We start from the raw sequence: 22,712 nt of genomic DNA, 5'->3' as shown, positions 1-22,712 counted from the left end.
CTACAGGGTTCCAGAATAAAACCTCAGTCATGTTCCCAGTCCACAGGGTTCCAGAACCAAGGCTCAGTCAGGTTCCCGGGGCACAGTATTCCACAATCTAAACAGATGTCATGTTCCCAGGCCACAGGTTTCCAGAATCATGCCTCAGTCATGTTCCCAGGCCACAGGCATCCAGAATCAAACCTCAGTCATCCTGCCAGGCCATAGGGTACCACAATCAAACCTCAGTCATATTCCCAGACCTCAGGTTTACAGAATCAAACCGATTTCATGTTCCCAGGCAACAGGGTACCAGAATCCAAACCGATGTCATGTTCCCAGGCCACAGGATTCCACATTCTAACATCAGTCATGTTCCCAGGCCAATGGTTTCCAGAATCAAACCTCAGTCATATTCCCAGGCCACATGGTTACAGAATCAAACCTCAGTCGTGTTCCCAGGACACAGGGTTCCAGAATAAAACCTCAGTCATGTTCCCTGGACACAGGTTTCAGAAATCAAATCCCAGTCATGTTCCCAGGCCACAGGGTTCCACAATTAAACCTCAGTCATATTCCCAGGCCAGAGGGTTCCACAATCAAACCTCAGTCCTGTTGCCAGGCCACGGTTCCACCATCAAGCCTCAGTCATGTTCCCAGGTCAGAGTGTTCCACAATCTAACCTAAGTCATCTTGCCAAGCCACAGGGTTCCACCATCAAACCTCAGGCATATTGCCAGGCCACAGTGTTCCACCATCAAGCCTCACTCATGTTCCCAAGCCTGAGGGTTCCACTATCAAACCTCAATCATGTTGCCAGGCCACAGGATTCAACCATGAAACCTCAGTCATGTTCCCAGTAAACAGGGCTCCAGAATCAAACCAATGTCATGTTCCCATGCCACGGGGTTCCAGTATCAGGCCTCAGTCATGGTCCCCGTGCACAGGGTTCCAAATCAAACCTCAGTCATGTTGCCAGTCCACAGGTTTCTGCCATCAAACCTCAGTCATGTTCCCAGTAAACAGGGCTCCAGAATCAAGCCTCAGTCATTTTGCCAGGCCAGAGTGTTCCACCATCAAACCTCAGTCATGATCCCAGGCCACATGTTTCCACAATGAAACCTCAGTCATTTTCCCAGGCCAAAGGTTTCCAGAATCAAACCTCAGTCATATTCCCAGGACACATGGTTCCAGAATCAACCTGAGTCATGTTCGAAGGCCACAGGTTTCAACAATCAAACCTCAGTCATGTTCCCAGGACACAGGTGTCCAGAATCAAACCTCAGTCATGTTCCCAGAGAACAGGCTTCCAGAAACAAACCTCAGTCATGTTCCCAAGCCACAGGGTTGCAGAATCAAACCTCAGTCTTGTTCCCAGGATACAGGTGTCCAGAATCAAACCGCAGTCATGTTCCCAGGGAACAGGCTTCCAGAAACAAACCTCAGTCATGTTCCCAGGCCACAGGGTTTCAGAGTCAAACTTCAGTCTTGTTCCCAGGACACAGGTTTCCAGAATCAACCAGATATCATGTTCCCTGGCCACAGTCTTCCAGAATCAATCCTCAGTCATGTTGCCAGGCCACAGGTTTCCACCATCAAACCTCAGACATGTTGCCAGGCCACAGGGTACCAGAGTCAAACCGTTCGCAGGTTCCCAGGCCACAGAGTTCCAGAATCCACCGATGTCATGCGGCCAGGCCACAGGGTTCCAGAATCAATCCTCAGTTATGTTCGCAGGCTACAGGGTTCCGGAATATAACCTCAGTCATGTTCCCAGTCCACAGGGTTCCAGAATCAAGGCTCAGTCAGGTACCCGGGGCACAGTATTCCACAATCTAAACGGATGTCATGTTCCCAGGCCTCAGGGTTCCAGAATCCACCCATGTCATGTTCCCAGGCCACAGGGTTCCAGAATCAATCCTCAGTTATGTTCCCAGGCTACAGGGTTCCAGAATAAAACCTCAGTCATATTCCCAGTACATAGGGTTCCAGAACCAAGGCTCAGTCAGGTTCCCGGGTCACAGTATTCCACAAGCTAAACAGATGTCTTGTTCCCAGGCCTCAGGGTTCCAGAATCCACCCATGTTATGTTCCCAGGCCACAGGGTTCCAGAATCAATCCTCAGTTATGTTCCCAGGCTACAGGGTTCTAGAATAAAACCTCAGTCATGTTCCTAGTGCACAGTGTTCCAGAACCAAGGCTCAGTCAGGTTCCCGGGCCAAAGTATTCCACAATCTAAACAGATGTCATGTTTCCAGGCCACAGGTCTTCAAAATCACGCCTCAGTCATTTTCCCAGGCCACAGAGATCCAGAATCAAACCTCAGTCATGTTGCAAGGCCTCAGATTTCCGGAATCAAACCGATTTCGTGTTCCCAGGCCACAGGGTTCCAGAGTCAAACCGTTCGCAGGTTCCCAGGCCACAGTGTTCCAGAATCCACCGATGTCATGTTCCCAGGCCACAGGCTTCCAGAATCAATCCTCAGTTATGTTCCCAGGCTACAGGGTTCCAGAATAAAACCTCAGTCATTATCCCAGTCCACAGGGTTCCAGAACCAAGGCTCAGTCAGGTTCCCGGGCCACAGTATTCCACAATCTAAACAGATGTCATGTTCCAAGGCCTCAGGGTTCCAGAATCCACCCATGTCATGTTCCTGGGCCACAGGGTTCCAAAGTGAATCCTCAGTTATGTTCCCAGGCTACACGGCTCCAGAATAAAACCTCAGTCATATTCCCAGTCCACAGGTTTCCAGAACCAAGGCTCAGTCAAGTTCCCAGGCCACAGTATTCCACAATCTAAACAGATTTCATGTTCCCAGGCCTCAGGGTTCCAGAATCCACCCATGTCATGTTAACAGGACACAGGGTTCCAGAATAAAACCTCAGTCATGTTCCCAGTCCACAGGGGTCCAGAACCAAGGCTCAGTCAGGTTCCCGGGGCACAGTATTCCACAATCTAAACAGATGTCATGTTCCCAGGCCACAGGGATCCAGAATCAAACCTCAGTCATGTTGCCAGGCCATAGGGTACCACCATCAAACCTCAGTCATATTCCCAGGCCTAAGGTTTCCAGAATCAAACCGATTTCATGTTTCCAGGCAACAGGGTACCAGAATCCAAACCGAGGTCATGTTCCCAGGGCACAGGATTCCACACTCTAACATCAGTCATGTTCCCAGGCCAATGGTTTCCAGAATCAAACCTAAGTCATATTCCCAGGCCACATGGTTCCAGAATCAAACTTCAGTCGTGTTCCCAGGACACAGGGTTCCAGAATAAAACCTCAGTCATTTTCCCTGGACACAGGTTTCAGAAATCAAATCCCAGTCATGTTCCCAGGCCACAGGGTTCCAGAATCAATCCTCAGTTATGTTCCCAGGCTACAGTGTTCCAGAATAAAACGTCAGTCATGTTCCCAGTCCACAGGGTTCCAGAACCAAGGCTCAGTCACGTTCCCAGGGCACAGTATTCCACAATCTAAACAGATGTCATGTTCCCAGGCCTCAGGGTTCCAGAATCCACCCATGTCATGTTCCCAGGCCACAGGGTTCCAGAATCAATCCTCAGTTATGTTCCCAGGCTACAAGGTTCCAGAATAAAACCTCAGTCATGTTCCTAGTCCACAGGGTTCCAGAATCCACCGTTGTCATGTGCCCAGGCCACAGGGTTCCAGAATCAATCCTCAGTTATGGTCCCAGGCTACAGGGTTCCAGAATAAAACCTCAGTCATGTTCCCAGTCCACAGGGTTCCAGAACCAAGGCTCAGTCAGGTTCCCGGGGCACAGTATTCCACAATCTAAACAGATGTCATGTTCCCAGGCCACAGGTTTCCAGAATCATGCCTCAGTCATGTTCCCAGGCCACAGGCATCCAGAATCAAACCTCAGTCATCCTGCCAGGCCATAGGGTACCACAATCAAACCTCAGTCATATTCCCAGACCTCAGGTTTACAGAATCAAACCGATTTCATGTTCCCAGGCAACAGGGTACCAGAATCCAAACCGATGTCATGTTCCCAGGCCACAGGATTCCACATTCTAACATCAGTCATGTTCCCAGGCCAATGGTTTCCAGAATCAAACCTCAGTCATATTCCCAGGCCACATGGTTACAGAATCAAACCTCAGTCGTGTTCCCAGGACACAGGGTTCCAGAATAAAACCTCAGTCATGTTCCCTGGACACAGGTTTCAGAAATCAAATCCCAGTCATGTTCCCAGGCCACAGGGTTCCACAATTAAACCTCAGTCATATTCCCAGGCCAGAGGGTTCCACAATCAAACCTCAGTCCTGTGGCCAGGCCACGGTTCCACCATCAAGCCTCAATCATGTTCCCAGGTCAGAGTGTTCCACAATCTAACCTAAGTCATCTTGCCAAGCCACAGGGTTCCACCATCAAACCTCAGGCATATTGCCAGGCCACAGTGTTCCACCATCAAGCCTCACTCATGTTCCCAAGCCTGAGGGTTCCACTATCAAACCTCAATCATGTGGCCAGGCCACAGGATTCAACCATGAAACCTCAGTCATGTTCCCAGTAAACAGGGCTCCAGAATCAAACCAATGTCATGTTCCCATGCCACGGGGTTCCAGTATCAGGCCTCAGTCATGGTCCCCGTGCACAGGGTTCCAAATCAAACCTCAGTCATGTTGCCAGTCCACAGGTTTCTGCCATCAAACCTCAGTCATGTTCCCAGTAAACAGGGCTCCAGAATCAAGCCTCAGTCATTTTGCCAGGCCAGAGTGTTCCACCATCAAACCTCAGTCATGATCCCAGGCCACATGTTTCCACAATGAAACCTCAGTCATTTTCCCAGGCCAAAGGATTCCAGAATCAAACCTCAGTCATATTCCCAGGACACATGGTTCCAGAATCAACCTGAGTCATGTTCGAAGGCCACAGGTTTCAACAATCAAACCTCAGTCATGTTCCCAGGACACAGGTGTCCAGAATCAAACCTCAGTCATGTTCCCAGAGAACAGGCTTCCAGAAACAAACCTCAGTCATGTTCCCAAGCCACAGGGTTGCAGAATCAAACCTCAGTCTTTTTCCCAGGACACAGGTGTCCAGAATCAAACCGCATTCATGTTCCCAGGGAACAGGCTTACAGAAACAAACCTCAGTCATGTTCCCAAGCCACAGGGTTCCAGAATCAAACCTCAGTCATGTTCCCAGGACACAGGTTTCCAGAATCAACCAGATATCATGTTCCCGGGCCACAGTCTTCCAGAATCAATCCTCAGTCATGTTGCCAGGCCACAGGTTTCCACCATCAAACCTCAGACATGTTCCCAGGCCACAGGGTACCAGAGTCAAACCGTTCGCAGGTTCCCAGGCCACAGAGTTCCAGAATCCACCGATGTCATGCGGCCAGGCCACAGGGTTCCAGAATCAATCCTCAGTTATGTTCGCAGGCTACAGGGTTCCGGAATAAAACCTCAGTCATGTTCCCAGTCCACAGGGTTCCAGAATCAAGGCTCAGTCAGGTACCCGGGGCACAGTATTCCACAATCTAAACAGATGTCATGTTCCAAGGCCTCAGGGTTCCAGAATCCACCCATGTCATGTTCCCAGGACACAGGGTTCCAGAATCAATCCTCAGTTATGTTCCCAGGCTACAGGGTTCCAGAATAAAACCTCAGTCATATTCCCAGTACATAGGGTTCCAGAACCAAGGCTCAGTCAGGTTCCCGGGTCACAGTATTCCACAATCTAAACAGATGTCTTGTTCCCAGGCCTCAGGGTTCCAGAATCCACCCATGTTATGTTCCCAGGCCACAGGGTTCCAGAATCAATCCTCAGTTATGTTCCCAGGCTACAGGGTTCCAGAATAAAACCTCAGTCATGTTCCTAGTGCACAGTGTTCCAGAACCAAGGCTCAGTCAGGTTCCCAGGCCAAAGTATTCCACAATCTAAACAGATGTCATGTTTCCAGGCCACAGGTCTTCAGAATCACGCCTCAGTCATTTTCCCAGGCCACAGAGATCCAGAATCAAACCTCAGTCATGTTGCCAGGCCTCAGATTTCCGGAATCAAACCGATTTTGTGTTCCCAGGCCACAGGGTTCCAGAGTCAAACCATTCGCAGGTTCCCAGGCCACAGTGTTCCAGAATCCACCGATGTCATGTTCCCAGGCCACAGGCTTCCAGAATCAATCCTCAGTTATGTTCCCAGGCTACAGGGTTCCAGAATAAAACCTCAGTCATGTTCCCAGTCCACAGGGTTCCAGAACCAAGGCTCAGTCAGGTTCCCGGGCCACAGTATTCCACAATCTAAACAGATGCCATGTTCCAAGGCCTCAGGTTTCCAGAATCCACCCATGTCATGTTCCTGGGCCACAGGGTTCCAAAGTGAATCCTCAGTTATGTTCCCAGGCTACACGGCTCCAGAATAAAACCTCAGTCATATTCCCAGTCCACAGGTTTCCAGAACCAAGGCTCAGTCAAGTTCCCAGGCCACAGTATTCCACAATCTAAACAGATTTCATGTTCCCAGGCCTCAGGGTTCCAGAATCCACCCATGTCATGTTAACAGGACACAGGCTTCCAGAATAAAACCTCAGTCATGTTCCCAGTCCACAGGGGTCCAGAACCAAGGCTCAGTCAGGTTCCCGGGGCACAGTATTCCACAATCTAAACAGATGTCATGTTCCCAGGCCACAGGGATCCAGAATCAAACCTCAGTCATGTTGCCAGGCCATAGGGTACCACCATCAAACCTCAGTCATATTCCCAGGCCTAAGGTTTCCAGAATCAAACCGATTTCATGTTTCCAGGCAACAGGGTACCAGAATCCAAACCGATGTCATGTTCCCAGGGCACAGGATTCCACACTCTAACATCAGTCATGTTCCCAGGCCAATGGTTTCCAGAATCAAACCTAAGTCATATTCCCAGGCCACATGGTTCCAGAATCAAACCTCAGTCGTGTTCCCAGGACACAGGGTTCCAGAATAAAACCTCAGTCATTTTCCCTGGACACAGGTTTCAGAAATCAAATCCCAGTCATGTTCCCAGGCCACAGGGTTCCAGAATCAATCCTCAGTTATGTTCCCAGGCTACAGGGTTCCAGAATAAAACGTCAGTCATGTTCCCAGTCCACAGGGTTCCAGAACCAAGGCTCAGTCACGTTCCCAGGGCACAGTATTCCACAATCTAAACAGATGTCATGTTCCCAGGCCTCAGGGTTCCAGAATCCACCCATGTCATGTTCCCAGGCCACAGGGTTCCAGAATCAATCCTCAGTTATGTTCCCAGGCTACAAGGTTCCAGAATAAAACCTCAGTCATGTTCCTAGTCCACAGGGTTCCAGAATCCACCGTTGTCATGTGCCCAGGCCACAGGGTTCCAGAATCAATCCTCAGTTATGGTCCCAGGCTACAGGGTTCCAGAATAAAACCTCAGTCATGTTCCCAGTCCACAGGGTTCCAGAACCAAGGCTCAGTCAGGTTCCCGGGGCACAGTATTCCACAATCTAAACAGATGTCATGTTCCCAGGCCACAGGTTTCCAGAATCATGCCTCAGTCATGTTCCCAGGCCACAGGCATCCAGAATCAAACCTCAGTCATGTTGCCAGGCCATAGGGTACCACAATCAAACCTCAGTCATATTCCCAGACCTCAGGTTTACAGAATCAAACCGATTTCATGTTCCCAGGCAACAGGGTACCAGAATCCAAACCGATGTCATGTTCCCAGGCCACAGGATTCCACATTCTAACATCAGTCATGTTCCCAGGCCAATGGTTTCCAGAATCAAACCTCAGTCATATTCCCAGGCCACATGGTTACAGAATCAAACCTCAGTCGTGTTCCCAGGACACAGGGTTCCAGAATAAAACCTCAGTCATGTTCCCTGGACACAGGTTTCAGAAATCAAATCCCAGTCATGTTCCCAGGCCACAGGGTTCCACAATTAAACCTCAGTCATATTCCCAGGCCAGAGGGTTCCACAATCAAACCTCAGTCCTGTTGCCAGGCCACGGTTCCACCATCAAGCCTCAGTCATGTTCCCAGGTCAGAGTGTTCCACAATCTAACCTAAGTCATCTTGCCAAGCCACAGGGTTCCACCATCAAACCTCAGGCATATTGCCAGGCCACAGTGTTCCACCATCAAGCCTCACTCATGTTCCCAAGCCTGAGGGTTCCACTATCAAACCTCAATCATGTGGCCAGGCCACAGGATTCAACCATGAAACCTCAGTCATGTTCCCAGTAAACAGGGCTCCAGAATCAAACCAATGTCATGTTCCCATGCCACGGGGTTCCAGTATCAGGCCTCAGTCATGGTCCCCGTGCACAGGGTTCCAAATCAAACCTCAGTCATGTTGCCAGTCCACAGGTTTCTGCCATCAAACCTCAGTCATGTTCCCAGTAAACAGGGCTCCAGAATCAAGCCTCAGTCATTTTGCCAGGCCAGAGTGTTCCACCATCAAACCTCAGTCATGATCCCAGGCCACATGTTTCCACAATGAAACCTCAGTCATTTTCCCAGGCCAAAGGATTCCAGAATCAAACCTCAGTCATATTCCCAGGACACATGGTTCCAGAATCAACCTGAGTCATGTTCGAAGGCCACAGGTTTCAACAATCAAACCTCAGTCATGTTCCCAGGACACAGGTGTCCAGAATCAAACCTCAGTCATGTTCCCAGAGAACAGGCTTCCAGAAACAAACCTCAGTCATGTTCCCAAGCCACAGGGTTGCAGAATCAAACCTCAGTCTTTTTCCCAGGACACAGGTGTCCAGAATCAAACCGCATTCATGTTCCCAGGGAACAGGCTTACAGAAACAAACCTCAGTCATGTTCCCAAGCCACAGGGTTCCAGAATCAAACCTCAGTCATGTTCCCAGGACACAGGTTTCCAGAATCAACCAGATATCATGTTCCCGGGCCACAGTCTTCCAGAATCAATCCTCAGTCATGTTGCCAGGCCACAGGTTTCCACCATCAAACCTCAGACATGTTCCCAGGCCACAGGGTACCAGAGTCAAACCGTTCGCAGGTTCCCAGGCCACAGAGTTCCAGAATCCACCGATGTCATGCGGCCAGGCCACAGGGTTCCAGAATCAATCCTCAGTTATGTTCGCAGGCTACAGGGTTCCGGAATAAAACCTCAGTCATGTTCCCAGGCCACAGGGTTCCAGAATCAAGGCTCAGTCAGGTACCCGGGGCACAGTATTCCACAATCTAAACGGATGTCATGTTCCCAGGCCTCAGGGTTCCAGAATCCACCCATGTCATGTTCCCAGGCCACAGGGTTCCAGAATCAATCCTCAGTTATGTTCCCAGGCTACAGGGTTCCAGAATAAAACCTCAGTCATATTCCCAGTACATAGGGTTCCAGAACCAAGGCTCAGTCAGGTTCCCGGGTCACAGTATTCCACAAGCTAAACAGATGTCTTGTTCCCAGGCCTCAGGGTTCCAGAATCCACCCATGTTATGTTCCCAGGCCACAGGGTTCCAGAATCAATCCTCAGTTATGTTCCCAGGCTACAGGGTTCCAGAATAAAACCTCAGTCATGTTCCTAGTGCACAGTGTTCCAGAACCAAGGCTCAGTCAGGTTCCCGGGCCAAAGTATTCCACAATCTAAACAGATGTCATGTTTCCAGGCCACAGGTCTTCAAAATCACGCCTCAGTCATTTTCCCAGGCCACAGAGATCCAGAATCAAACCTCAGTCATGTTGCAAGGCCTCAGATTTCCGGAATCAAACCGATTTCGTGTTCCCAGGCCACAGGGTTCCAGAGTCAAACCGTTCGCAGGTTCCCAGGCCACAGTGTTCCAGAATCCACCGATGTCATGTTCCCAGGCCACAGGCTTCCAGAATCAATCCTCAGTTATGTTCCCAGGCTACAGGGTTCCAGAATAAAACCTCAGTCATGTTCCCAGTCCACAGGGTTCCAGAACCAAGGCTCAGTCAGGTTCCCGGGCCACAGTATTCCACAATCTAAACAGATGTCATGTTCCAAGGCCTCAGGGTTCCAGAATCCACCCATGTCATGTTCCTGGGCCACAGGGTTCCAAAGTGAATCCTCAGTTATGTTCCCAGGCTACACGGCTCCAGAATAAAACCTCAGTCATATTCCCAGTCCACAGGTTTCCAGAACTAAGGCTCAGTCAAGTTCCCAGAACACAGTATTCCACAATCTAAACAGATTTCATGTTCCCAGGCCTCAGGGTTCCAGAATCCACCCATGTCATGTTAACAGGACACAGGGTTCCAGAATAAAACCTCAGTCATGTTCCCAGTCCACAGGGGTCCAGAACCAAGGCTCAGTCAGGTTCCCGGGGCACAGTATTCCACAATCTAAACAGATGTCATGTTCCCAGGCCACAGGGATCCAGAATCAAACCTCAGTCATGTTGCCAGGCCATAGGGTACCACCATCAAACCTCAGTCATATTCCCAGGACTAAGGTTTCCAGAATCAAACCGATTTCATGTTTCCAGGCAACAGGGTACCAGAATCCAAACCGATGTCATGTTCCCAGGGCACAGGATTCCACACTCTAACATCAGTCATGTTCCCAGGCCAATGGTTTCCAGAATCAAACCTAAGTCATATTCCCAGGCCACATGGTTCCAGAATCAAACCTCAGTCGTGTTCCCAGGACACAGGGTTCCAGAATAAAACCTCAGTCATTTTCCCTGGACACAGGTTTCAGAAATCAAATCCCAGTCATGTTCCCAGGCCACAGGGTTCCAGAATCAATCCTCAGTTATGTTCCCAGGCTACAGGGTTCCAGAATAAAACGTCAGTCATGTTCCCAGTCCACAGGGTTCCAGAACCAAGGCTCAGTCACGTTCCCAGGGCACAGTATTCCACAATCTAAACAGATGTCATGTTCCCAGGCCTCAGGGTTCCAGAATCCACCCATGTCATGTTCCCAGGCCACAGGGTTCCAGAATCAATCCTCAGTTATGTTCCCAGGCTACAAGGTTCCAGAATAAAACCTCAGTCATGTTCCTAGTCCACAGGGTTCCAGAATCCACCGTTGTCATGTGCCCAGGCCACAGGGTTCCAGAATCAATCCTCAGTTATGGTCCCAGGCTACAGGGTTCCAGAATAAAACCTCAGTCATGTTCCCAGTCCACAGGGTTCCAGAACCAAGGCTCAGTCAGGTTCCCGGGGCACAGTATTCCACAATCTAAACAGATGTCATGTTCCCAGGCCACAGGTTTCCAGAATCATGCCTCAGTCATGTTCCCAGGCCACAGGCATCCAGAATCAAACCTCAGTCATGTTGCCAGGCCATAGGGTACCACAATCAAACCTCAGTCATATTCCCAGACCTCAGGTTTACAGAATCAAACCGATTTCATGTTCCCAGGCAACAGGGTACCAGAATCCAAACCGATGTCATGTTCCCAGGCCACAGGATTCCACATTCTAACATCAGTCATGTTCCCAGGCCAATGGTTTCCAGAATCAAACCTCAGTCATATTCCCAGGCCACATGGTTACAGAATCAAACCTCAGTCGTGTTCCCAGGACACAGGGTTCCAGAATAAAACCTCAGTCATGTTCCCTGGACACAGGTTTCAGAAATCAAATCCCAGTCATGTTCCCAGGCCACAGGGTTCCACAATTAAACCTCAGTCATATTCCCAGGCCAGAGGGTTCCACAATCAAACCTCAGTCCTGTTGCCAGGCCACGGTTCCACCATCAAGCCTCAGTCATGTTCCCAGGTCAGAGTGTTCCACAATCTAACCTAAGTCATCTTGCCAAGCCACAGGGTTCCACCATCAAACCTCAGGCATATTGCCAGGCCACAGTGTTCCACCATCAAGCCTCACTCATGTTCCCAAGCCTGAGGGTTCCACTATCAAACCTCAATCATGTGGCCAGGCCACAGGATTCAACCATGAAACCTCAGTCATGTTCCCAGTAAACAGGGCTCCAGAATCAAACCAATGTCATGTTCCCATGCCACGGGGTTCCAGTATCAGGCCTCAGTCATGGTCCCCGTGCACAGGGTTCCAAATCAAACCTCAGTCATGTTGCCAGTCCACAGGTTTCTGCCATCAAACCTCAGTCATGTTCCCAGTAAACAGGGCTCCAGAATCAAGCCTCAGTCATTTTGCCAGGCCAGAGTGTTCCACCATCAAACCTCAGTCATGATCCCAGGCCACATGTTTCCACAATGAAACCTCAGTCATTTTCCCAGGCCAAAGGTTTCCAGAATCAAACCTCAGTCATATTCCCAGGACACATGGTTCCAGAATCAACCTGAGTCATGTTCGAAGGCCACAGGTTTCAACAATCAAACCTCAGTCATGTTCCCAGGACACAGGTGTCCAGAATCAAACCTCAGTCATGTTCCCAGAGAACAGGCTTCCAGAAACAAACCTCAGTCATGTTCCCAAGCCACAGGGTTGCAGAATCAAACCTCAGTCTTGTTCCCAGGATACAGGTGTCCAGAATCAAACCGCATTCATGTTCCCAGGGAACAGGCTTCCAGAAACAAACCTCAGTCATGTTCCCAGGCCACAGGGTTTCAGAGTCAAACTTCAGTCTTGTTCCCAGGACACAGGTTTCCAGAATCAACCAGATATCATGTTCCCTGGCCACAGTCTTCCAGAATCAATCCTCAGTCATGTTGCCAGGCCACAGGTTTCCACCATCAAACCTCAGACATGTTCCCAGGCCACAGGGTACCAGAGTCAAACCGTTCGCAGGTTCCCAGGCCACAGAGTTCCAGAATCCACCGATGTCATGCGGCCAGGCCACAGGGTTCCAGAATCAATCCTCAGTTATGTTCGCAGGCTACAGGGTTCCGGAATAAAACCTCAGTCATGTTCCCAGTCCACAGTGTTCCAGAATCAAGGCTCAGTCAGGTACCCGGGGCACAGTATTCCACAATCTAAACAGATGTCATGTTCCAAGGCCTCAGGGTTCCAGAATCCACCCATGTCATGTTCCCAGGCCTCAGGGTTCCAGAATCCACCCATGTTATGTTCCCAGGCCACAGGGTTCCAGAATCAATCCTCAGTTATGTTCCCAGGCTACAGGGTTCCAGAATAAAACCTCAGTCATGTTCCTAGTGCACAGTGTTCCAGAACCAAGGCTCAGTCAGGTTCCCAGGCCAAAGTATTCCACAATCTAAACAGATGTCATGTTTCCAGGCCACAGGTCTTCAGAATCACGCCTCAGTCATTTTCCCAGGCCACAGAGATCCAGAATCAAACCTCAGTCATGTTGCCAGGCCTCAGATTTCCGGAATCAAACCGATTTCGTGTTCCCAGGCCACAGGGTTCCAGAGTCAAACCATTCGCAGGTTCCCAGGCCACAGTGTTCCAGAATCCACCGATGTCATGTTCCCAGGCCACAGGCTTCCAGAATCAATCCTCAGTTATGTTCCCAGGCTACAGGGTTCCAGAATAAAACCTCAGTCATGTTCCCAGTCCACAGGGTTCCAGAACCAAGGCTCAGTCAGTTCCCGGGCCACAGTATTCCACAATCTAAACAGATGTCATGTTCCAAGGCCTCAGGTTTCCAGAATCCACCCATGTCATGTTCCTGGGCCACAGGGTTCCAAAGTGAATCCTCAGTTATGTTCCCAGGCTACACGGCTCCAGAATAAAACCTCAGTCATATTCCCAGTCCACAGGTTTCCAGAACCAAGGCTCAGTCAAGTTCCCAGGCCACAGTATTCCACAATCTAAACAGATTTCATGTTCCCAGGCCTCAGGGTTCCAGAATCCACCCATGTCATGTTAACAGGACACAGGGTTCCAGAATAAAACCTCAGTCATGTTCCCAGTCCACAGGGGTCCAGAACCAAGGCTCAGTCAGGTTCCCGGGGCACAGTATTCCACAATCTAAACAGATGTCATGTTCCCAGGACACAGGGATCCAGAATCAAACCTCAGTCATGTTGCCAGGCCATAGGGTACCACCATCAAACCTCAGTCATATTCCCAGGCCTAAGGTTTCCAGAATCAAACCGATTTCATGTTTCCAGGCAACAGGGTACCAGAATCCAAACCGATGTCATGTTCCCAGGGCACAGGATTCCACACTCTAACATCAGTCATGTTCCCAGGCCAATGGTTTCCAGAATCAAACCTAAGTCATATTCCCAGGCCACATGGTTCCAGAATCAAACCTCAGTCGTGTTCCCAGGACACAGGGTTCCAGAATAAAACCTCAGTCATTTTCCCTGGACACAGGTTTCAGAAATCAAATCCCAGTCATGTTCCCAGGCCACAGGGTTCCAGAATCAATCCTCAGTTATGTTCCCAGGCTACAGGGTTCCAGAATAAAACGTCAGTCATGTTCCCAGTCCACAGGGTTCCAGAATCAAGGCTCAGTCACGTTCCCAGGGCACAGTATTCCACAATCTAAACAGATGTCATGTTCCCAGGCCTCAGGGTTCCAGAATCCACCCATGTCATGTTCCCAGGCCACAGGGTTCCAGAATCAATCCTCAGTTATGTTCCCAGGCCACAGGGTTCCGGAATAAAACCTCAGTCATGTTCCCAGTCCACAGGGTTCCAGAATCAAGGCTCAGTCAGGTACCCGGGGCACAGTATTCCACAATCTAAACAGATGTCATGTTCCCAGGCCTCAGGGTTCCAGAATCCACCCATGTCATGTTCCCAGGCCACAGGGTTCCAGAATCAATCCTCAGTTATGTTCCCAGGCTACAGGGTTCCAGAATAAAACCTCAGTCATGTTCCTAGTCCACAGGGTTCCAGAATCCACCGTTGTCATGTGCCCAGGCCACAGGGTTCCAGAATCAATCCTCAGTTATGGTCCCAGGCTACAGGGTTCCAGAATAAAACCTCAGTCATGTTCCCAGTCCACAGGGTTCCAGAACCAAGGCTCAGTCAGGTTCCCGGGGCACAGTATTCCACAATCTAAACAGATGTCATGTTCCCAGGCCACAGGTTTCCAGAATCATGCCTCAGTCATGTTCCCAGGCCACAGGCATCCAGAATCAAACCTCAGTCATGTTGCCAGGCCATAGGGTACCACAATCAAACCTCAGTCATATTTCCAGACCTCAGGTTTACAGAATCAAACCGATTTCATGTTCCCAGGCAACAGGGTACCAGAATCCAAACCGATGTCATGTTCCCAGGCCACAGGATTCCACATTCTAACATCAGTCATGTTCCCAGGCCAATGGTTTCCAGAATCAAACCTCAGTCATATTCCCAGGCCACATGGTTACAGAATCAAACCTCAGTCGTGTTCCCAGGACACAGGGTTCCAGAATAAAACCTCAGTCATGTTCCCTGGACACAGGTTTCAGAAATCAAATCCCAGTCATGTTCCCAGGCCACAGGGTTCCACAATTAAACCTCAGTCATATTCCCAGGCCAGAGGGTTCCACAATCAAACCTCAGTCCTGTTGCCAGGCCACGGTTCCACCATCAAGCCTCAGTCATGTTCCCAGGTCAGAGTGTTCCACAATCTAACCTAAGTCATCTTGCCAAGCCACAGGGTTCCACCATCAAACCTCAGGCATATTGCCAGGCCACAGTGTTCCACCATCAAGCCTCACTCATGTTCCCAAGCCTGAGGGTTCCACTATCAAACCTCAATCATGTTGCCAGGCCACAGGATTCAACCATGAAACCTCAGTCATGTTCCCAGTAAACAGGGCTCCAGAATCAAACCAATGTCATGTTCCCATGCCACGGGGTTCCAGTATCAGGCCTCAGTCATGGTCCCCGTGCACAGGGTTCCAAATCAAACCTCAGTCATGTTGCCAGTCCACAGGTTTCTGCCATCAAACCTCAGTCATGTTCCCAGTAAACAGGGCTCCAGAATCAAGCCTCAGTCATTTTGCCAGGCCAGAGTGTTCCACCATCAAACCTCAGTCATGATCCCAGGCCACATGTTTCCACGATGAAACCTCAGTCATTTTCCCAGGCCAAAGTTTTCCAGAATCAAACCTCAGTCATATTCCCAGGAAACATGGTTCCAGAATCAACCTGAGTCATGTTCGAAGGCCACAGGTTTCAACAATCAAACCTCAGTCATGTTCCCAGGACACAGGTGTCCAGAATCAAACCTCAGTCATGTTCCCAGAGAACAGGCTTCCAGAAACAAACCTCAGTCATGTTCCCAAGCCACAGGGTTGCAGAATCAAACCTCAGTCTTGTTCCCAGGACACAGGTGTCCAGAATCAAACCGCAGTCATGTTCCCAGGGAACAGGCTTCCAGAAACAAACCTCAGTCATGTTCCCAGGCCACAGGGTTCCAGAATCAAACTTCAGTCTTGTTCCCAGGACACAGGTTTCCAGAATCAACCAGATATCATGTTCCCTGGCCACAGTCTTCCAGAATCAATCCTCAGTCATGTTGCCAGGCCACAGGTTTCCACCATTAAACCTCAGACATGTTCCCAGGCCACAGGGTACCAGAGTCAAACCGTTCGCAGGTTCCCAGGCCACAGAGTTCCAGAATCCACCGATGTCATGCGGCCAGGCCACAGGGTTCCAGAATCAATCCTCAGTTATGTTCGCAGGCTACAGGGTTCCGAAATAAAACCTCAGTCATGTTCCCAGTCCACAGGGTTCCAGAATCAAGGCTCAGTCAGGTACCCGGGGCACAGTATTCCACAATCTAAACAGATGTCATGTTCCAAGGCCTCAGGGTTCCAGAATCCACCCATGTCATGTTCCCAGGCCACAGGGTTCCAGAATCAATCCTCAGTTATGTTCCCAGGCTACAGGGTTCCAGAATAAAACCTCAGTCATATTCCCAGTACATAGGGTTCCAGAACCAAGGCTCAGTCAGGTTCCCGGGTCACAGTATTCCACAATCTAAACAGATGTCTTGTTCCCAGGCCTCAGGGTTCCAGAATCCACCCATGTTATGTTCCCAGGCCACAGGGTTCCAGAATCAATCCTCAGTTATGTTCCCAGGCTACAGGGTTCCAGAATAAAACCTCAGTCATGTTCCTAGTGCACAGTGTTCCAGAACCAAGGCTCAGTCAGGTTCCCGGGCCAAAGTATTCCACATTCTAAACAGATGTCATGTTTCCAGGCCACAGGTCTTCAGAATCACGCCTCAGTCATTTTCCCAGGCCACAGAGATCCAGAATCAAACCTCAGTCATGTTGCCAGGCCTCAGATTTCCGGAATCAAACCGATTTCGTGTTCCCAGGCCACAGGGTTCCAGAGTCAAACCGTTCGCAGGTTCCCAGGCCACAGTGTTCCAGAATCCACCGATGTCATGTTCCCAGGCCACAGGCTTCCAGAATCAATCCTCAGTTATGTTCCCAGGCTACAGGGTTCCAGAATAAAACCTCAGTCATGTTCCCAGTCCACAGGGTTCCAGAACCAAGGTTCAGTCAGGTTCCCGGGCCACAGTATTCCACAATCTAAACAGATGTCATGTTCCAAGGCCTCAGGTTTCCAGAATCCACCCATGTCATGTTCCTGGGCCACAGGGTTCCAAAGGGAATCCTCAGTTATGTTCCCAGGCTACACGGCTCCAGAATAAAACCTCAGTCATATTCCCAGTCCACAGGTTTCCAGAACCAAGGCTCAGTCAAGTTCCCAGGCCACAGTATTCCACAATCTAAACAGATGTCATATTCCCAGGCCTCAGGGTTCCAGAATCCACCCATGTCATGTTAACAGGACACACGGATCCAGAATAAAACCTCAGTCATATTCCCAGTCCACAGGTTTCCAGAACCAAGGCTCAGTCAGGTTCCCGGGGCAGAGTATTCCACAATCTAAACAGATGTCATGTTCCCAGGCCACATGGTTCCAGAATCAAACCTCAGTCGTGTTCCCAGGACACAGGGTTCCAGAATAAAACCTCAGTCATTTTCCCTGGACACAGGTTTCAGAAATCAAATCCCAGTCATGTTCCCAGGCCACAGGGTTCCAGAATCAATCCTCAGTTATGTTCCCAGGCTACAGGGTTCCAGAATAAAACGTCAGTCATGTTCCCAGCCCACAGGGTTCCAGAACCAAGGCTCAGTCACGTTCCCAGGGCACAGTATTCCACAATCTAAACAGATGTCATGTTCCCAGGCCTCAGGGTTCCAGAATCCACCCATGTCATGTTCCCAGGCCACAGGGTTCCAGAATCAATCCTCAGTTATGTTCCCAGGCTACAAGGTTCCAGAATAAAACCTCAGTCATGTTCCTAGTCCACAGGGTTCCAGAATCCACCGTTGTCATGTGCCCAGGCCACAGGGTTCCAGAATCAATCCTCAGTTATGGTCCCAGGCTACAGGATTCCAGAATAAAACCTCAGTCATGTTCCCAGTCCACAGGGTTCCAGAACCAAGGCTCAGTCAGGTTCCCAGGGCACAGTATTCCACAATCTAAACAGATGTCATGTTCCCAGGCCACAGGTTTCCAGAATCATGCCTCAGTCATGTTCCCAGGCCACAGGCATCCAGAATCAAACCTCAGTCATGTTGCCAGGCCATAGGGTACCACAATCAAACCTCAGTCATATTCCCAGACCTCAGGTTTACAGAATCAAACCGATTTCATGTTCCCAGGCAACAGGGTACCAGAATCCAAACCGATGTCATGTTCCCAGGCCACAGGATTCCACATTCTAACATCAGTCATGTTCCCAGGCCAATGGTTTCCAGAATCAAACCTCAGTCATATTCCCAGGCCACATGGTTACAGAATCAAACCTCAGTCGTGTTCCCAGGACACAGGGTTCCAGAATAAAACCTCAGTCATGTTCCCTGGACACAGGTTTCAGAAATCAAATCCCAGTCATGTTCCCAGGCCACAGGGTTCCACAATTAAACCTCAGTCATATTCCCAGGCCAGAGGGTTCCACAATCAAACCTCAGTCCTGTTGCCAGGCCACGGTTCCACCATCAAGCCTCAGTCATGTTCCCAGGTCAGAGTGTTCCACAATCTAACCTAAGTCATCTTGCCAAGCCACAGGGTTCCACCATCAAACTTCAGGCATATTGCCAGGCCACAGTGTTCCACCATCAAGCCTCACTCATGTTCCCAAGCCTGAGGGTTCCACTATCAAACCTCAATCATGTTGCCAGGCCACAGGATTCAACCATGAAACCTCAGTCATGTTCCCAGTAAACAGGGCTCCAGAATCAAACCAATGTCATGTTCCCATGCCACGGGGTTCCAGTATCAGGCCTCAGTCATGGTCCCCGTGCACAGGGTTCCAAATCAAACCTCAGTCATGTTGCCAGTCCACAGGTTTCTGCCATCAAACCTCAGTCATGTTCCCAGTAAACAGGGCTCCAGAATCAAGCCTCAGTCATTTTGCCAGGCCAGAGTGTTCCACCATCAAACCTCAGTCATGATCCCAGGCCACATGTTTCCACAATGAAGCCTCAGTCATTTTCCCAGGACAAAGGTTTCCAGAATCAAACCTCAGTCATATTCCCAGGACACATGGTTCCAGATCAACCTGAGTCATGTTCGAAGGCCACAGGTTTCAACAATCAAACCTCAGTCATGTTCCCAGGACACAGGTGTCCAGAATCAAACCTCAGTCATGTTCCCAGAGAACAGGCTTCCAGAAACAAACCTCAGTCATGTTCCCAAGCCACAGGGTTGCAGAATCAAACCTCAGTCTTGTTCCCAGGACACAGGTGTCCAGAATCAAACCGCAGTCATGTTCCCAGGGAACAGGCTTCCAGAAACAAACCTCAGTCATGTTCCCAGGCCACAGGCTTCCAGAATCAAACTTCAGTCTTGTTCCCAGGACACAGGTTTCCAGAATCAACCAGATATCATGTTCCCTGGCCACAGTCTTCCAGAATCAATCCTCAGTCATGTTGCCAGGCCACAGGTTTCCACCATCAAACCTCAGACATGTTCCCAGGCCACAGGGTACCAGAGTCAAACCGTTCGCAGGTTCCCAGGCCACAGAGTTCCAGAATCCACCGATGTCATGCGGCCAGGCCACAGGGTTCCAGAATCAATCCTCAGTTATGTTCGCAGGCTACAGGGTTCCGGAATAAAACCTCAGTCATGTTCCCAGTCCACAGGGTTCCAGAATCAAGGCTCAGTCAGGTACCCGGGGCACAGTATTCCACAATCTAAACAGATGTCATGTTCCCAGGCCTCAGGGTTCCAGAATCCACCCATGTCATGTTCCCAGGCCACAGTGTTCCAGAATCAATCCTCAGTTATGTTCCCAGGCTACAGGGTTCCAGAATAAAAGCTCAGTCATATTCCCAGTACATAGGGTTCCACAACCAAGGCTCAGTCAGGTTCCCGGGTCACAGTATTCCACAAGCTAAACAGATGTCTTGTTCCCAGGCCTCAGGGTTCCAGAATCCACCCATGTTATGTTCCCAGGCCACAGGGTTCCAGAATCAATCCTCAGTTATGTTCCCAGGCTACAGGGTTCCAGAATAAAACCTCAGTCATGTTCCTAGTGCACAGTGTTCCAGAACCAAGGCTCAGTCAGGTTCCCGGGCCAAAGTATTCCACAATCTAAACAGATGTCATGTTTCCAGGCCACAGGTCTTCAGAATCACGCCTCAGTCATTTTCCCAGGCCACAGAGATCCAGAATCAAACCTCAGTCATGTTGCCAGGCCTCAGATTTCCGGAATCAAACCGATTTCGTGTTCCCAGGCCACAGGGTTCCAGAGTCAAACCGTTCGCAGGTTCCCAGGCCACAGTGTTCCAGAATCCACCGATGTCATGTTCCCAGGCCACAGGCTTCCAGAATCAATCCTCAGTTATGTTCCCAGGCTACAGGGTTCCAGAATAAAACCTCAGTCATGTTCCCAGTCCACAGGTTTCCTGAACCAAGGCTCAGTCAAGTTCCCAGGCCACAGTATTCCACAATCTAAACAGATTTCATGTTCCCAGGCCTCAGGGTTCCAGAATCCACCCATGTCATGTTAACAGGACACAGGGTTCCAGAATAAAACCTCAGTCATGTTCCCAGTCCACAGGGGTCCAGAACCAAGGCTCAGTCAGGTTCCCGGGGCACAGTATTCCACAATCTAAACAGATGTCATGTTCCCAGGCCACAGGGATCCAGAATCAAACCTCAGTCATGTTGCCAGGCCATAGGGTACCACCGTCAAACCTCAGTCATATTCCCAGGCCTAAGGTTTCCAGAATCAAACCGATTTCATGTTTCCAGGCAACAGGGTACCAGAATCCAAACCGATGTCATGTTCCCAGGGCACAGGATTCCACACTCTAACATCAGTCATGTTCCCAGGCCAATGGTTTCCAGAATCAAACCTAAGTCATATTCCCAGGCCACATGGTTCCAGAATCAAACCTCAGTCGTGTTCCCAGGACACAGGGTTCCAGAATAAAACCTCAGTCATTTTCCCTGGACACAGGTTTCAGAAATCAAATCCCAGTCATGTTCCCAGGCCACAGGGTTCCAGAATCAATCCTCAGTTATGTTCCCAGGCTACAGGGTTCCAGAATAAAACGTCAGTCATGTTCCCAGTCCACAGGGTTCCAGAACCAAGGCTCAGTCACGTTCCCAGGGCACAGTATTCCACAATCTAAACAGATGTCATGTTCCCAGGCCTCAGGGTTCCAGAATCCACCCATGTCATGTTCCCAGGCCACAGGGTTCCAGAATCAATCCTCAGTTATGTTCCCAGGCTACAAGGTTCCAGAATAAAACCTCAGTCATGTTCCTAGTCCACAGGGTTCCAGAATCCACCGTTGTCATGTGCCCAGGCCACAGGGTTCCAGAATCAATCCTCAGTTATGGTCCCAGGCTACAGGGTTCCAGAATAAAACCTCAGTCATGTTCCCAGTCCACAGGGTTCCAGAACCAAGGCTCAGTCAGGTTCCCGGGGCACAGTATTCCACAATCTAAACAGATGTCATATTCCCAGGCCACAGGTTTCCAGAATCATGCCTCAGTCATGTTCCCAGGCCACAGGCATCCAGAATCAAACCTCAGTCATGTTGCCAGGCCATAGGGTACCACAATCAAACCTCAGTCATATTCCCAGACCTCAGGTTTACAGAATCAAACCGATTTCATGTTCCCAGGCAACAGGGTACCAGAATCCAAACCGATGTCATGTTCCCAGGCCACAGGATTCCACATTCTAACATCAGTCATGTTCCCAGGCCAATGGTTTCCAGAATCAAACCTCAGTCATATTCCCAGGCCACATGGTTACAGAATCAAACCTCAGTCGTGTTCCCAGGACACAGGGTTCCAGAATAAAACCTCAGTCATGTTCCCTGGACACAGGTTTCAGAAATCAAATCCCAGTCATGTTCCCAGGCCACAGGGTTCCACAATTAAACCTCAGTCATATTCCCAGGCCAGAGGGTTCCACAATCAAACCTCAGTCCTGTTGCCAGGCCACGGTTCCACCATCAAGCCTCAGTCATGTTCCCAGGTCAGAGTGTTCCACAATCTAACCTAAGTCATCTTGCCAAGCCACAGGGTTCCACCATCAAACCTCAGGCATATTGCCAGGCCACAGTGTTCCACCATCAAGCCTCACTCATGTTCCCAAGCCTGAGGGTTCCACTATCAAACCTCAATCATGTTGCCAGGCCACAGGATTCAACCATGAAACCTCAGTCATGTTCCCAGTAAACAGGGCTCCAGAATCAAACCAATGTCATGTTCCCATGCCACGGGGTTCCAGTATCAGGCCTCAGTCATGGTCCCCGTGCACAGGGTTCCAAATCAAACCTCAGTCATGTTGCCAGTCCACAGGTTTCTGCCATCAAACCTCAGTCATGTTCCCAGTAAACAGGGCTCCAGAATCAAGCCTCAGTCATTTTGCCAGGCCAGAGTGT

General features: G+C 49.9%; 1 long non-coding RNA gene across 1 annotated transcript; it reads left to right on the top strand.

Annotated features, from left to right (window-relative positions):
* The first annotated feature begins 2,047 nt into the window (after window positions 1–2,047).
* LOC309653679 lies at window positions 2,048–18,283 on the top strand. The gene is made up of 2 exons (XR_014259358.1): window positions 2,048–2,143; window positions 18,215–18,283. It is a non-coding gene; the product is annotated as an uncharacterized lncRNA (long non-coding RNA).
* Window positions 18,284–22,712: the final 4,429 nt, after the last annotated feature.

Source organism: Balaenoptera physalus (assembly GCF_965194825.1).
Source record: "Balaenoptera physalus genome assembly, contig: HAP1_SCAFFOLD_844, whole genome shotgun sequence".
NCBI lineage: Eukaryota > Metazoa > Chordata > Mammalia > Artiodactyla > Balaenopteridae > Balaenoptera > Balaenoptera physalus.
This window is presented reverse-complemented; position numbering and strand designations above follow the sequence as displayed.